Below are 17,455 nucleotides of genomic sequence, written 5' to 3' on the forward strand. Positions count from 1 at the left end.
GAATAAAATCGAGCCGTGCCCAGCCGATCAAGCAACTCGTCAACCCGCAGCATTGGATAGGCGTCGAATTTCGACACAGCATTCACCTTGCGATAGTCCACGCAGAACCTGACCGAGCAGTCGGTTTTAGGAACCAAAACTATCGGGCTCGCCCAGTCACTGTTGGCCCCCTCTATTACTCCCATATCGAGCATTGCACCCAATTCTTCCTAAACCTTTTTCTTGTGTTCAGGTAATCTATACGGCCGGCTGTGAACTACCACGCCCGGCTCGGTCTCGATATGGTGCTGAATCAGGTCGGTACGTCCCGGTAGGGGCGAGAACACGTCGGCGAACTCCGCCTGTAACTTAGATAAATCAGCGAGTTGGAACGGTGAGAGGTGATCTCCACCAGGGGCCAGCGCGACTGATTGTGCTTTGATGCTCGCCTCTGGCCCGAGATCATCCTCTCCCCCGATCACCGTTGCCAACAACACTGATTCCACCTCATTCCATTTTTTAAGGAGATTGAGGTGATCAATTTGACAGGCCCGGTCCTATCGGATCGTATCACCTCATAATCGAGATCCCCGATTTGTTGTGCGACCTCAAACGGCCCCTGCCACTTTGACATTAATTTGGAGCTTGATGTAGGGAGTAATACAAGTACTTTCTCTCCCAGTGTGAATTTGCGTAGTTTAGTACCCCTGTTATACGACCGGCTCTGGCGGTCCTGGGCTTGCAACAAATTCTCCCTGGATAGCCGCCCCAGTGTGTGGAGTTTTGTTCGCAAGTCCAGTACATACTGAATTTCGTTTTTTGCCAAAGAAGGTCCCTCCTCCTAAGTCTCTCGCAGGACATCCAGCACCCCCCGAGGCTGGCGTCCGTAGAGAAGCTCAAAGGGGGAAAACCCCGTGGAGGCTTGAAGGACCTCCCGCATGGCGAATAAGAGGGGTTCTAACCACTTGTCCCAATTTTTGGCGTCTTCCTGTACGAACTTACGAATCATGGATTTAAGGGTGCGATTAAACCGCTCGACCAATTTTTGTCTGAGTGTCTTGGGTCACTCGATACAACCGGTCTTTTAATATGGCAAAATAGGGGTAGGTGACGGGCAAGGCGGGTTGGAGAGACTGGGCGTCGATGGATTGGACCTGTTGGAAGGCATGTTTGAGGGTCTCATCCTGGGACTGCTCCAGAGGAAAGTCATCGCGGTCCGAGAGAATCAGTCTCTCGACCCTGCTCAGTTCCTCTGGAGCCGTTCCCAGTCATCCCGTCTCAGTCTCCCCAACCTGCACTCGCGCCGTCCCGATCCGAGCCGTTTTTCCCCAAGCGGCATCTGCACATAACAACCCCAATAAAACCGAAAATGCGGGCCAATTTGTCCCCAAAATTAGCGGATGCCAGAGGTGGGGACTAACCGCCACCTCTACACTATGTTTTTCTCCCCTGAACTGGATCGTGATTGGGACAACCGGATACTCCACCACATCCCCGTGCACACACCGCACCTTAACCACGCGGCTTGTATCCAATGCCCCTGGCTGCATCAGGCTTTGATGGATCGAGGTTTGGTTACATCCTGAATCCACCAAGGCCTGATATGTACCCCCCTTGATACTCACGGGTATTTGGTACTCTCCTGCCTGATCGGGGGTGGCCTGCGGGACGTCTGGAACCCGGATCATTGTCCCGATGTCCATCATCGGACACCGGTCCACAAAATGATCCAGGTCCCCGCAACGCCAGCAGGCCAGCCCAGGCCTACCCGCCGCCCCAGTGGCGGGGAGTGGGTTGGACAATGGACGTGGAGAGAAGGAGGAACCGGAAGCATGGTCCCCTCCCGCCCCCCTGGGCGGGGCCCTCGAATTCCCGAACTGCCCCGGGCCCATACCTCCCCGAGAGAGAGAGACAGAAGGGAGAGAGACAGAAGCAGAGGGGGGAGAGAGAGAGGCAGATGTTAGAGGGGGTTCGCCGACCCCAGGGCACGCCACCATGTGGTCCTCCACCAGATGGGAGATCCCCCATTGGCAGATCATCTTGCCTGTTTTAAGCAAAAGCTCACTTCATTTAGGTTGTATTTTTAAAAGGGGGGAGGGGGGGAATGCTGTTTCATGCATACTGAGCTTTTTACACTGTTAAAGACTTGGATTCCCATCCTAAACAGGGACAAAGTTTCAAAAAAATATGTTGGACGTTTGATGGAGTATTTCTGTGTCGAGAATACTCCTTCGGGTTTCTTACAAGTTTCTGAATTTTTTTTTTTTATTGTACAAAAGTTCAAGTATACAAACTGTACACAGATCAAAAAAATATACAATATGCCAGTGGGTATATATACACACATTATTTACATTCCAAAAAATTGTATTTAGTGCAAATAGTTATTGTTTTAACCCTTAAATGCATGACTGTTTTGTCAAACATTCTTATTCGGGTCGTTAGCGACCCGGATCTATATTTAACATGGATAGACCTCTACCTGTCGTGATAATATATAAAACTCCTGATATTAGAGTAACACTTACAGAAGAATAAAATAAAACCTATTTCGTTACCTTTTGGAGCTTGGAAGGGTTCAGTGTGAGCAGAAGTTTAATACCATCATCATCTGTCCGAGTCAGAGTTCGTTTACCAGTATATCAGCATCTGCCTCATATTCGAGATCTCGAGCATATTCTCCAAATTCATTTTCAACGTCTTCAAAATCAATATTTTGATCACTGACAGCTTCTTGACCACATCCATCATCAAGAGACAGTGAAAAAACAGGCATTCAATTATAATTTTTTCTTGTTATATTGTTTAAAATTGATTGATTGAGGAATACTAAGAAGGTTGATGTCTAACTTTAAAAAATGAATGAGGAGCAGGTTAGTGAACGACGTCTCGGGTCCCTAATGACCCAAGGTATGCAACTTTCTGTTCACTGGAGGGCGCCTATTCTAAACAAAGGTGTAGTTTGATGTCGCCAAGTGTGAGCGCAGCTTCTTGGGACATGTGGTCTTCACCTCACAGCCGGTGGAAAAAAGAACTCGGGCAGAAATCATGTTCATGTATGCTGTTATTAACGTTAAGTAAGGGATAATGTACACCCAGCCGGTTGTTATCGCAGCATAAACCCAGACAGAGTGATCAGGTCTTGCATCACTCTGAAGGGGTTTATTCTGTGATAATAACCGGCTGGGTGTACATTATCCCGCTAATTACACGGCTACTAGTCTCAAATAAATAATTTTTAGACACAAAATATTGTCTCGAAATTAAATATTTTATTAGCTCTTACGCAAAGCTTCCGCGAAGGAAAACAGTTCCAAACTGCCTTTATCTTTTGCTGAAGATTTGCCATATGTCCTGCTAAATGTTAAAATGAATGCTGAAAGGGTTAGTTCATCCAAAAATGAAACCAAGCCTATGATTTACTCACCCTCAAGTTATCGTAGGTGTATATGACATTCTTCTTTCAGACAAATACAATCGCAGTTATATTTAAAAAGTCCAGGCTAACGTTAATCCAAGCAGTTGTTGTAGTTGTGTTTGAAGTCCATAAAAAATGCAGCTGTCCGTCAAATAACGTGCTCCACACGGCTCCGATGGGTTAATAGAGCCTTCTGATTCGAATCAATGCGTTTGTGTAAGAAAAATATCTATATTAAAAACGTTTAGGAATACTAAAAAGGAATCCGTAAAAAGGAATCCTGCCTTGAAGTCTTCCATTGTAACCCACGGCTGCTTAAAGGGGGGGTGAAACACTCAGTTTCAGTCAATCTCATGTCAATCTTGAGTACCTATAGAGTAGTATTGCATCCTTCATATCTCCGAAAAGTCTTTAGTTTTATCATATTTATAAAAGAAATATGGGCTGTACCGAGTCTTTCCGGAAAAAAACGAGCGCCTGGAGGCGTATCGTGTGGGCGGAGCTAAAGAATGACAAGCGCGCAAAGCGGTGACGTCCTCAAGCGTGGAGAAACCCATCTATCTCAGCTAATACAGATAATGATCCACAATCAAATCTGAGGCTGAAATAAATTGAACAGGAGAAACGGCAACATCAGGATGTCCGTCTCTGTGGTATGTACTGTATTTAGGGCCCTTTGTGTGCAGTTTATGAGGACATGATTCGGTTTATGGACTATTGTATGTGACTAGACCAGGGTTGCCAACTCTCACGCATCTGGCGTGATTCTCACGCTTTCAGGCTCTGTCTCACGCTCTCACTCCGCCCAACTCAATCTCACGCCAAATTGCCAAACCTGCTTTTGATATTAAACAAAGCTATAAGCTTTAATTTTTTTTTAATGTGTTTTAATGAAATTCAAACAATAAATAGCGTTTTGGCGCTAATGTGGCATAATGTTAAAGCCAGAGGCGTTGCAAAGCGGAGTTGCATGCTCTCGTCTCCCTGCGGTGCGCGCTGGTCACGTGGCCCATGAGCGCTCAATACTTCTAGCGCTCTGCCAATGAATTAAAATGGCTTAAGCGGATACACAACAGTTTCACCATATAGATGTTTGCTGCAAGTTTTGGTAAACAGTACAGCATAGTGTTAGTGTTTATTGATTATTAAGTCAGCCATATTTACAGGATCGTTTTATTATGGAGAGTGATAGAGATTCAACATTGTTAACATTAATGTTATTCTTGTATTTAGCCCTCAGGTATTCCTTACTAATAGGTCACACTCATACTCATTAAATTATATTTATTGAATATTTTGAGGAGATCTTTTGGTACTAAATACTATTTGTGCAACAATTATTTTCAATAAATGACCACTTAAAATATTTTTCTTCTAATATTTGTATTTCTTCTAAAATTTATATTACAATTAGTGTAGTAATTAATATTAAAATAGAGAATTCCAATTCAAAGAGGCAAATTAGAGTCATTTTGTGGCTAAAAAATATTAATGTTTATTTGTAATGCCATTAGGTGCCTTATGGCTCTTTAATAAATATACATGTATCTAATCTAGTTGCTCAAAAATATATTGCAGTCTTTGCATTCTAATAAATATTTAGATATGATGATCAAACACTAGATTTCTTTAAATGTGAAATTTCAAAACTTAAATAACTTGCATCCTAATCTTTTTAATGAATAATGATACTTATATAAGCACTCACAAGTGAATATTAAGGAATGGCACATATAATTTGACCCAAGAAATCTTTAAACTAGTGCCAAAACAAACATATTATTATGTACAGTATATATACTAGATATAAACTGATACTGAATCAAGATCAAAAGCCCCCCCCCCCCCCCCCCCCCCGGCCCCCAAAAAATCTCACTCCAACCTGAACTTAAAAGTTGGCAACCCTGCTAGACCTTAGAGGTAGCAAGCAAAACGGTTTTGCACGTCAGAGTCAGAATAGTGTAACGTTATACAGAACAACAATGGAGTAACCGTTAGTGCATTTGAATGACGAAGCACGCGATCGTATCGTTTACTGATGTTTACTCATGCGACGGTAGCCAATAGCAGAGACATTTGAAGTTGATTTACTCACCGGCATCTTCCAAAGCAGGACCGCTCTGTCAAAAACACACTTCTTTGGTATGATTTGGTGAAGTCCTGTGACAGCAGTGACCGTGGAAATCCACTTTGCGACGCGACTGAAGCGATGCCTTGAAGCTTCCCGTCATTTCTGCGTTCAAATCGGTTCAAATGCAGCGCTGCCTTCCCGGAATGCTGTGCTGAAGCGTTGAAGTCGCTCGACGTCACCCATAGGAATAAAGTGGAGCGCGGCGCGACATTAGTGTTCACGGACGACTGGATCTGCACCTGAGAGACTGTTTACAGCGTGCATTTCCTCTCTCTCCCTCTAGTCACGCGCGCGCGCACCCTTCCGGGAGAAGAGCCCGTACAGCCCATACAAGGACCTTCCGCTCTATTTAACGTCAAGTAGACCCATACTCGAAAAAAAACTCGCCGAAACTTGTGAGAAACCGGAAGGAGTATTTTTAACACAGAAATACTCCATCAAACGTCCAACATTAGTTTTTGAAACTTTGTCTATGTTTAGGATGGGAATCCAAGTCTTTAAAGGTGTAAAAAGCTCAGTATGCATGAAACAGCATTTCACCCCCCCTTTAAGCCACAAGATGGCGCCAGCGTTAAGCATAGAAGTAGTACCGGTCAAGATAACTCGTAGTACCCGTATGAGGGTGTTATTTGGAAATAACATACCGCTGGAATGCGCGATTGACCAATCAGAATCAAGTATTTCACAGAGCCGTGTAATAATGTAGTGTAAAGCAGAGCAGGACAGAGTGTTGTGGAGCTGAGCATGGCCTCTAAAGCGATTGTTATACAAAAACACGGCTCGCGAGTACCGGGACTTTTATTATGACGGGACGGGACACAGTCGCCGGGTGCCTACACTTCCACTTTTTCCGGTCATGATTAGGTAAAGCTCTGTTTATCATATTAGATTTAGGTGTGTTTAAAATGATGTTATAACGTTACTCTGTGCGTTTGCTCGGCGCTGCTGTGACATGTTCACACTGCTAAGAGAAAAGCGCTTCTGCAGAATAAAACCGAGGGTAATGCAGATATGACGCCATTGACAGGCGACTCGCTCAAACGCTATGCTGAAACGTCCCGTGCTGCGTTCCAGTTCGTTTTTATCATGCCCTTCACTCGCAAACTTCCCTCCGTCTCGTTCACTTGGATGTGCGTCATTGCTTACATTGCATGAGTGCCCACTACTGGCGGAAACTTTGCAATGGACTGAACTGGAACCCCTAAGCTCTTGATCACTTGGAATCCACTATGGAGTTTATTTTTTTAATTTATTTTTTCTTTACTAAATTGTTTAATGCAGCATTTTATATCTATATGGATGTGTTTGAGTTGTTTTAAATGTTTTTAAAAATATCATAGAGTTGTTTGTGGTGGGGTAAATTAAACCCGATGTGGTGACGTCACAATCGCGTTGCATTGTGGTATATGAAGCTGCCTGAAGTGTACATATGAAGTAGATATATAAACTGTTCATATAAACTTCCCTTGTCCACTTCACGAAGTGGAACGCACTTCAAAATGGCAGCGGGGATTCCCCCAAGGGGAAGTGCTTAGGGTAGTTTGCAAGTGCGTGTCTTAAAGTGGAGTGGAACGCAGCACCTGTCCTTTGTTAAAATAGCAATTTTCTCACAATTTACAAATAGTTGGAAAAATGTGGGATATTGTAAGTGCTCAAGTGAACATAATATATAACACTGGCCTATTGGTTTTTGGATATTTTACTGCAAAAATACTACATAGTGCACATGTAATATCCTTTTTGTTAATTGAAGCATTAAAAGTTTTATATAGGACAGATTATCATTAAAAAAATGTTTAAAAGCAGGTTTTTGGTTACTATATTTACATTTGTGCAAGTAAAATTTTGCCAAAATAATGAACAAGTTTATAATAAAATACACATCCTCTTTTCTTTGCCTTCTGAAAAAACAAAATACAATATTTTCCAATTTTAATGAGAAGTTCTTGTGAAGCTGTTCAATAATAAATCTGCTGAAGTTCTTCCAAAACTTTGTGGAGTAAGGACAGATCCAGAAAAGGTGCTGAACAGTCTCTGGGTGGCTTTTACAGGATAGTATTTATGAATAATTTTAAAATATACTTCTTTTACTTGTTTGTTATTAGAAACTTATTGGGAATTGTCCATACTCCTTTCCAATTGATATAATTTACAAAGTTATTCCAATAGGAAACAACCACCACCCTAAACCTATCCGAAAGCATGTCATATGCACGCCATAAAGTGCGTATCATATGCACGCGAAAAACCGCGTACCATACGCACGCCAAAACTCATTTTGGCGTATACATTCCACGAGATTGCAAACTCGTACTTTTTAGACGCATGACCATGAGATCGTGTTGGAATATTCCTATTACTGTTTTTACAGTGTGTCAAACAGACACCAGCTGCACCTGATTACCCGGTCTACATATTGGCTTGCTAACCACCCTGTTGTCTGTCAGATCGTTTGGTGTTTTTCCGTGGTCCTGTCCTGTTCTCCTCCCATTTCATCTGGTGTTTGCTGATTTCGTGGATCCTGTTTGTGTCTGTGGATGTTTTCACCGTGGTGGAATAGCTCCCAAATCTGGTTGCCTGAGTCCCTGCGTCACCTGGATCAAAGCCTGCCTACATCGTCTGACTTGCATTATATCAACTACTGTGGCAAGAGAAGGAACCTGCTTATACACCTGACCTCCTTTGTATCTACTAACTGTGTTCTGAGAAATAAATATATCTTGAATTGCACTCGCACTTGAATCCGCTTCTGTTTCATGACAAAAGGTCTCACAGCTGTTAACATCAAATTTGGAGGCATAAAGGTCACTATAAAATTGTGATACATTTTGAAATCTTAATTGGATCTTTAAAAATGACTTAGGGCAGTAAGAGATTTTTTTTCTTTCCATTTCTTTTTTTTCAAGAGCAAAGAAAAAGCTAGAATTTCTTTCACCTTCTTCTAGCCATTTGGCTCTAGATCTTATAAATGCCCCCTTGGCTAACTCTAAATAGTTCATTAATTTGCAAATTAATATTTTTTATCTCAAATTTTTCTTCCTCTAATATCTTCTCTTTAAATAATAACATGAGCACCTTTATATTCGGTAAGTAGTTCTTTGATTTTAGCAGTAATTTGAAAAAAGAGGATGAGAATTAAACCCATAAATGTTGTATACAATAAAAACTGAGTTATCTTGCTTAATAACCGTCGCAATCCATCTGCCATTATTTGATCCCACTACTTTTAAAATAACTTTAAATGTATGTATGAGAGTTAAGATCCCTGCAGAATGGTTACTGCCATGGCTTGCAAAAATAGTATTTCCCCATTGTGTCTTCCAAAAGTTTTTGTCTGTATCTCCAGAATGTGTTTCTTGGAGAAAAATGTAATTAGCTTCACTTCTCTTACAAAATAATAAAATTGCTTTCCTTTTAATCACATCACGCAATCCCCTGACATTCAAGGACAAAAGAGACAACGCTTTAAAAATGTAGTCCATTAGAACAAATGAATATGAAAAATTTGGATATTGAAAAGGAAAAGAATATTCTCCTAGATTTCCTTAACAGATAAGAAAAAAAGAAAGTAAAAAATTTTTAAAGGGAGAGGTGCTTAACCTATAACATAGATTAAATTTGACAAAAATACACAAGTACTAATGAAACCCATTTAACGATAAATAAAAAAAAATAAGATAGAAAAAGTAGACGTCAGCCTGGTTTCACTTTAATTGAGAAAGCTATGGCCAATATTTATGATGACAGTAAAGAAAGTAGGCTAATAATCGTTAATAAATGTTATCTTTCAGGGAAAGCTGTAGCAGGAAACATTATTATGGCCAAATAATACCGGGTGTAAAAATAATACCCGGTGTAAAGGAATAGACGACTAAACAGGTATCTAGGTAGGGTTAACCTTAAGTGGATGTGGAAAGAATTGCATGGCTTATTAATCAATCGACGGACTATTCACCAGAGATCAACTTCAACATTAGCTACTGGGGATAGAGGTTCTGTGAGACGCAGGCCGTTATCTTCCAGAAATTTGCATCTTCTGGCATCCCGCCAGACGTCATCTCGTACACGGGCGAAAGGCAAAAAATATGATGATAGCTCTCGCCTTCACATCCTCCCTTAGCGGACCCAGCCGATGAGCAATGTCCACGCCTTCAATTAATCCGTCACGAATACCTGGAGACATTTTTCCAAAGATTTCAATTGCCACATTCCTGGTATCCTCCCCTGCTTTTTCTCTGACCCCGTGTAACTTCAGCAGCCACCTCCAGCTATAACGTTTGCATTCATACAGACCGGCTTTCAGGGATTTATTTTCCTCTTTCAGACTTTTTATCTCGCCATCAATGCATTTCAATGCTTTGTTGTTTTGATCGACCGACATCCAGTATGAGCTGGTGAACCGTCGAAGAAAGATTTGAGCATCTTAGATGTATTTTCAATTGTCATTTCAATCATAGCAATTTTTTTAAAAGTCTCATCCTGCTTAGCCGAAAGTTCTCGAATTGCAGTCAGTATGTTCGGGCTGTCATCACTTTTTTTCTTGTCCCCCATCTTTTTTGCTTCGTTTTTTTAAGCCATCGGTTTCAGAGGTGTAACAGGGAAAGAAGTATCAATGTCCGGCAATGAATCATACACATGATCATGCACCATTGGCGTTTCATTTTCGCTTGTTAGATCCGACATTGTAAAATTCCCAGCATTAAGTTCTGAGAGTTCACTTATGTTTGCGTCGGAAATGCAATTTGATGTTACTTTAAACGTTTGCTTTACTCTCTTTCTCTTTTTAGATTTACCCATATAAGTCAAATTCCACAGAGGTCTGTGCTGTAGAGTTGAGTTAGTGTGAATTAAGTGAAAAAAGTGATGTCAAATAAGTTGTTTCACCACATCACCTTAAGTTCCTTAGCAGCCCTCACACATGTCGACCTATAACGTCGCCATCTTGGCCGAACCCAAAGAGGAGTAATGGGCTCCTTGCACATATCCGCATGATGTCATATCCGCAACGGGATAACAACGGAAAATCATAGAACACAATAAAAAATAGAAAATGAGCCTTAAAAAAGAGTTTTTTTTTCCAGTGGCAACACAAAAAATATCATGAACATTGTTGTGTTCCGACATGCACGTCATCATCTAAATTCAATGGCGTTTTAAGCTACCACGGATTTCCCAGTGACGTTGAACTCAGAAAGCGGTGGCTGGTGAATATTCGTCGTCACAGGTTCGTTGTCACGGGACACAGCAAAGTCGTTTGCACTTCACACCGGAGCAGATCATTCAGCTGAAAACACCGGAGGGGAAAAGGCAACTAAAGAAAGGAGCTGTCCCGGTTTAGAGTCTGGGACCGTGACATAAGCAACGCAATGATTTCTGGGACTTTAGGTCACGGAAGCCTCTGTCGATACTGGTTTGTATAGGAAGTTGGCACTTTTATTTCTACAATTAGAACTATTTCAGTTAAAAAAATAATAATTACAATGGTGAATTCATGTTGTGCCGAATTGCAAATGGAGTGTGATTTTTTTTAGCTTTCCCGCCTGGAAACAGTACAATGGATCTCAGATCTCCGCGTTAACAAAGCGGCGTTGCATGGCATGGGTAGCAGCAGTGAGATGGCACATGTTTGTTTGTTCACAACATTTTCTCAAAGGTAAGCTATATACAAAACACATCTGTTTGTTGTTACTGCCAGCAATGTTAACATGTTGTGACTCGTGGAACTCCGGTCTTTTAATTTTAGATAAACCAGGCTATGAAATGCTACAGTGTGATCCCGACTGGGTACCATCATTGCATCTCAGGCACACAGAAGTTAAAGCAAAGGACTCTGAGCGGTTTAACAGGACTACAAGGAGACAGCGAGCTGTAACAGGGGATCACGCTGCACCACTAGATGTAGCTGCTCAGACGGTGGACATGGATGATGTTGCAACAGCAGATGATACTTCTCAGATGGGTAATGCAAGCTCAAATGACACCACTGCAGAACAACAGGAATGCCATCTTTGTAGCTGAACCTAGCTGAAATGAACCGTTTGTTGGAGGAGAACAGGAGACTGAAAGAAGAGCTGTCTCATAAGAAGATGGATGTGGATTAATTTAAAGATGATGATGAGAAGGTCAGGTAGTACACTGGGCTTCCATGTTTTGCGCTTCTGATGGCTGTCCTGACACACCTTCTTCCCGCATGCCACAGACTGGCCGAAAACTCTCCATTTCAGATGCTCCTTTTAACACTGATGCGCCTCAGGCTGAATCTGCCAATTCAGCACATTGCATATCTCTTCTCTGTGGATCGAAAAACTGTGTCCATCACATTCAGAGATAGCATAGGCACAATGTTTAGACATCTCAAACCCTTGGTGCACTGGCCAGAAAGACACTGCTTGCATGCCACCATGCCACATCAATTTGTAGAGGCTTTTGGTAATCATGTTGCAGTTATTGTGGACTGTTTTGAAATTCGCAATGAAAGAGCATCAAATCTCAAAGACAGAGCGCAGACATTTTCCCACTACAAACACCATCACACCCTAAAGTATCTCATTGGCATTACACCACGAGGCTCTAGGCTCTATCTCTTTTATTTCCCAAGGGTGGGGAGGTCGTGTCAGTGATATTTTTTAATTTAGTGCTTTCTAGACTGAGAAAAGACTAAATGTATTTTTGTCTCATGGGGATGAAAGACAACAATTCCCAGAATGCTTCGCTGCCCTACGAGGCCACTCCCAAAGCCACCACTACTTGATTACTGAATCACTTTCCCACCGTGACTGCCTTAATTTTCATAAAATCGGTTCAGTTAGAGAACAGACACTACAGTTAAAAAATGAACGCGTCTGTTCAATATGTGATTTAGCCACTGAGGGAGTCTCACAGCCCAAAACGCTGCAGGAGTCAGATATCTAACAGGCAAGATGAGCTCGTGATGAGAGCTGAGGTAAACGCTTCGGCGGCATAGGTTCACAGCACATGTTCAGTCTGGCGCGTTTTCAGTTCATGACTTTGAAAGCTTAACTTTCATAGGAATTAGTTTGAGAAGTTGAAAGACTTACTTTGCTCTGCTGGCAGTACCATTTAAACATGAATGCCTGAGGCTGCAGCTGCTGAGTGCTGTGAGTGTGATCTCCCATCCCCCACGCACGAGTTGAAAACATGCGGAAATGGCTCCCTCTGCTGGCTGTAATCTTTAGCCTCTGGCCAACAATTCCTCCGATGGCGCAAATTGACAATATTTGTGTCATGGGAGGAATTTTTCCAGAAATAAAATGCATAAATCTCTTGTCTCAGGGGGATATGAGGGGGGAAGCACAATCATTTGAATATACTCCAGGGTTTCTACTGATACAAAGCCATATGCTAATCGCTGAAGTAACCCTTTAATAAACTATTGCCTGGGGACTTGGTATTAGGACTTGGTATTAGGGATGTTCCGATCACGTGATCGGAAATCGGGCCCGATCACGTGATTTCAGAATCGGACGTTACATCCCGATCAGGACTCGGATATATATGTATATTTTGGGGTGATGGGGTGAGAGACAAAGTGAGCACTTGCACCGGTTCATCTCACATCTGATGACGCATCAATAATATAGGTAATATAGGTAATAATATAACTTGAAAATAATGCGTTATGTATGTTTCTGTAGATGGATACACGTGCTGGCTCATCAGTTATACATTACAACAGCAATAATAAAAGAAAAACGTGGGCAAAACGGTCTATCTGTGTAAACTTTGTTCAATTCATGCGAGTGCTGTAGTATTGTCCAATATGAGAGCAGTCATTTTCACAGTTATCACCCGGGTATATTCGCCAGAAGACGCGAATGAGAGCGCGCACGCTGATCTGTCTCTGTGCATCATTTAGAAGCGCGCACTCGTCTCATAACACGCAAATATTGAGTTCTCTTTCAAGTCTTGCGCTTAAACGGACCAACTCACACAAAAAGTATGTCAACATGTCCATCTTGATTAGTATCCAAGCAGACATAGCCTGAATATGCCTTAAGAGGACTTTATACAGTCGAGAAAGACGACGCAGAGCCTTCCATTAGGTCTTCAAGGGGCAGTAGCCTTTACTGCTGTCTGTTTAATGTCAAACTTCACTCACTGCTCTGGATAGACAAAATAGCTTTTGTAAGGATTAGTCTTTATTTTAAACAGTTAAATATGCAGCTATTTTACATTTCATTAGCCTACTTTATTCAATTTCTCTACCTAAAAACTGATGTTAGACCTATAAAAACCTGAAAAGAATTGTTAATTACACTTCAATCAAATTACACTTCAAATATTTTTTGCCCAAAGTTAGTTTATGTCATTGTAGGCAGTTATCGTCACGATGATTTCATTTCAAGTGTTCGTTTTTTAAATAAGTTTACTTTTAGTTAGTTATTTGATGCTATAAAAACAGCTGTGTGAAGTCATGATTGACAGCAGAGATCGATGTCTTCTCTGAGTGTCACTGTTGTCACTGAGGCACTAACGAACTTTTTTCGGGATTTTTGGGAGCAGATTATTTAATTTAATTTAATTTCCATAACTGTTTATTTCACACCAACATAATTAATTGTTCTGCATCTGCAACTCCGGTCCCGGACTTTTTTATATTTACTGTAGCACTAAAATCCAAAAGTGAAGAATTTATGTTATTTATTACTTGATTGTTCAAGCTACCTCACAGAAGTGCTCTGTTTGTTATAGAGTTGTTGAATGCTAAAATAAGGTGAATAAAATAAAAAATAAGGAACATCCTGGTTCATTTTTTCGCTCTTCTTTATTCTTTTTTTATGTATTATAGAAGTATCGGATTGGGACTCGGTATCGGCGGATACTCAAAATCAAATGACTCGGACTCAGACTCGAGGGCAAAAAAACCTTAATGGGACATCCCTACTTGGTAATCGGGGATTTAACACCAGAGACAGTGTTGGACTCGTGTGCGGAAGTGAAAATACCTGCGTTTACAAGACGCAGGACGCAGCCAGCTGGATGCAAAAGATGTGGAGGAAACACAGCAGATAGCACACCTCAGGGTTTATGTGGAGAGGGTGATTGGGTGTGTACGCACAAAGTACACTATTCTAAGTGGAATTGTACCAGTTAGCATGGTACGCCCATGTAATGGCGAGGACATGACGTTCATTGACAAGATTGTGATTGTATGCTGTGCCTTAAAGGACAACTCCGGCGAATTTTTAAGTTTATCTTGATCGTTATATCTTTGTGAGTACAGTCTATATATAAAAAAAAAAGAACCGGATTGATGCTTGCAACACGGAGTTATTACAGTTAATAACCAGAGAACCCTCCCAGCTAAAACGGCAGCTTTGGGGGCATGCATGTAAAGGGTGCCTTTGTGCCTCTTAACAGACACAAATTAATTAAAATGTCTGTCCAACATGAACAGGTCCCTCACACGACAACGAGATGCGTTTAGCCACTTAGCCATTGTTTAAATTCACCTGTTTTAGCCGGCTAGCTGTGTCTTGCGCTGAAGTCCCGAGGGAACACAGCGGTAGCCGGAAAGTCGAGAAGAGCATCGTGTTTATGAAGAGGCTCTGCTCATCGGCTCGTCGGTCCTCAGTATTGAACGTGTCCGAGAGAAATAGTTTTCGATTCTATACTGCTGATCCGATGAGAACCGCAGCTCGTTCAGTTACTCGCGCATGCTCAGTATCAGCTGCTCGTGAGTTCATCAGATCTCTCAGCAAAACATGACTCAGTTCAGCGAACGGTTGGAATTACAACATATAATTCAAGACATTAGTTTATTTATATTCGAAGGGACTGTCAATCATGTCAGAAAGTGAGTAACTAAAATAACGTGTGGGGTCAGCGCTGATTTGAGACGCGAACCGTTTAGAGCGATTTAGTCCGATTTGGTAAACTGATTCGCCTAGTTCACTAAAAAGAACCGGTTCAAAAGAACCGGTTAAAAAGAACAATTCGTTCGTGACCAGACATCACTAGAGTGATGATCCCATCGGGCTCACGAGTGAAGAAGAAATTGTTCGCGTTTGTGCCTTTCCGAATTGTAAAAATTTGCAGCGAACACTTGACTAACTTACAAAGACACAACACAGCCGGGCCGGTTGAAGAAAAATGCCATTCCGTGGTTAAAGACGGATGCAGACACTGTGGAGGTAATGTAAACTTTATTTATCCCTCCATTTGGGCACACCCGGCTTGAGGAAAGATGTCAAGTAATAAAATAATAAAGCTTTACACACACAATGCTCTTCCCAACTGGATCTGCCTTTTTTTCCGCTACCGCTGCGTTCCCACGAGCAGAGGCGTAGCACCAAATTCTGGGCCCTGTATACTCTCAATGTCAGTGGGCCCCCTACACATGCCATTGTTCGATGCAGGTTAGCAAAATGAAAATTCCATTTTTTTTCTAATTATTTGAATATAAACAAGTATAAATAGTGTTTAAATCTATTTGGCCTACTTGTGCTCAAATACCTTTAAACCTTAGGCTACATCGGGTTTGTGTACTAACATTTTGATCCATGATACTGATGCAAGTTTTAAATTAAAAACATTTATTTTTGAACAGGAGAACATGAGACAACTGTACCCTCAGAAACCAATCAAATAAGCTAAGCCTGGCATAATGAAAAAAAAAGTCAAAAATGTAAAAAAACAAAAGTCAAATGAGATGTAATCTACATCCTAGTAAATGCCCACTGACGAGTCTTTTTGTTTGCAAAATCAGTGATGAGCTCTGTAAAGTCCAACTGTTTGGTCAATTGGCTTTCAATTGACAGAATGGCGAGGCCGTTTAGTCTATCCTGGCCCATTGTTGATCTCAGGTAGTTTTTTAGCAGTTTTAACTTGCTGAAATCCTGTTCACCTCCTGCAGCTGTGACAGGAAGTGTGCAGAAAATCCGTAAAAAAATTCCAAAGCTCTCCAAAAATGCTCTGCAGCTGCAACTTCCAGACGGCATTGAGGAGCTCAAGAGAGGACAGAGATTTTGAAAATGTAGCATCATAAATGGTGTGGAAGTGTAGCACTTTATTTTCAAATTTTTCTGAGAGATCCATGTCATATATTTTTGCCAGTGTCTGGCATGCTTCTTTTATCTGCTCTGCAGTCATATCTTGCAGCTTCAGAATAGCGTAGCACCAAATTTTGGGCCCTGGGTACAAACCATCTTGCTGGGCCCCCGTACCATGTACGTGTATGTATAGAAAACGGACTTCCCTGCCTTGGGCCCTGGTTACTCAGTACCCTTTATCCCCCCAGTCCCACGCCCCTGGGTGCAAATGTTTCACATATCTTTGCTGTGGTCTGAAATCTGGCGCTCAATGCACTGATGATGCTATCCATTGCAACAAAAAATATTTTGTTCCTGAATGCCTTTTCTGCCCTGTCTTCAGTAGTTGCATCTTTTTGTGTCATCTCATCAGGCATGCGTTTCCTTTTGCGCTTCCGTCTCTCTTCAGTCAAGAAAATGATCAGGGACATCCATTGTTTGCGCTACTAGGGAGGCCTCTGCAAGCAGTGAGTCCCATCTATCACGAAGAGCCTGCATTTCCTCCTGTAATGCCTTGATGTTTGCAGCCTGAACATCCAGAGAAATATCTCCTGCCTGAAGAATTACATTTTGGTTTTCAATGCACTGCAAAATCTTTACCCACACAGTGAGCAGGACGATATCATCAAAGGTCTTGAAATAACTTATCAAACCATTTGCCTCAGACTTGGCTTCACTTGCTAAACTGCGGGTGGCTAAGACACATTCCAGTGCCTCAAGGATGGAGGGCAAGTGCACTGCCACAACTCGTATTGCAGCAATGCGTGCACTCCATCGAGTGTCAGAGAGATGATGAAGAGAGAACCCTGTCTTTTCTTTCAGGATTGCCCATCGCTCTGGGCTAGCACTGAAACGATTATAGAGACGGTTTACAGA

At 41.8% G+C, this 17,455-nt stretch overlaps 1 pseudogene; it reads left to right on the plus strand.

Moving 5' to 3' along the window:
• Positions 1-1,145: 1,145 nt before the first annotated feature.
• On the plus strand, positions 1,146-14,749 carry LOC137043221 (uncharacterized; annotated as a pseudogene).
• Positions 14,750-17,455: the final 2,706 nt, after the last annotated feature.

Source organism: Pseudorasbora parva, chromosome 16, assembly GCF_024679245.1.
Source record: "Pseudorasbora parva isolate DD20220531a chromosome 16, ASM2467924v1, whole genome shotgun sequence".
NCBI classification, from domain to species: Eukaryota; Metazoa; Chordata; class Actinopteri; order Cypriniformes; family Gobionidae; genus Pseudorasbora; species Pseudorasbora parva.